Here is a 609-nt window from a genome sequence, read left to right on the forward strand (position 1 = left end):
GCATCCTTTTGGAGAACTGCATTTCAAGGCAGATATGGATAAATGGGAAATAATTCAGAGGATAGCAAAAAAAAGTCTGATTTGAAGGTCCCGACAACACAACATACAAAGAAAATTGTGAAGAATGAGGTTATTTAGTTTAGAAAAGACTAGGCTGAGGGGGAACTTGATTACAGCTTTCAAATACTATATATAAAGAGGATGATGATCAGATGTTCTCTGTATCCAAAAAGGAAATGACAAGAAATAATGGACTTAAATTGCAACAAGAAGCATATAGGTTGGCTATTAGGAAAAACTTTCTAGCGCTGAGGATGGCCAACTACTGGAACAGATTATTTAAAGAGGTGGTGGAAAAATTGCTAATTTCTCTCTGGTACTGAAGGAAATGGGAAGGACCTGTCCATTATTCAGTATTTCCTACCCTTTGTGAGTCCAGAAGTGTTTTAAAGTAAAAGATTTAGTAGCATGGGGAACAAGCAGGAGGAACTCGCCCTCCTGCTGGCTGACACCAGCCTAGACATTGTGGGGATTACGGAAACATGGTGGGACTCCAAGCATGATTGGGCGGTGAATGCCAAGGGCTATAGGCTGTACAGGAGGGACAGG

The sequence above is a fragment of the Alligator sinensis genome, unplaced genomic scaffold (genome assembly GCF_000455745.1).
Source record: "Alligator sinensis unplaced genomic scaffold, ASM45574v1 scaffold941_1, whole genome shotgun sequence".
NCBI classification, from domain to species: Eukaryota; Metazoa; Chordata; order Crocodylia; family Alligatoridae; genus Alligator; species Alligator sinensis.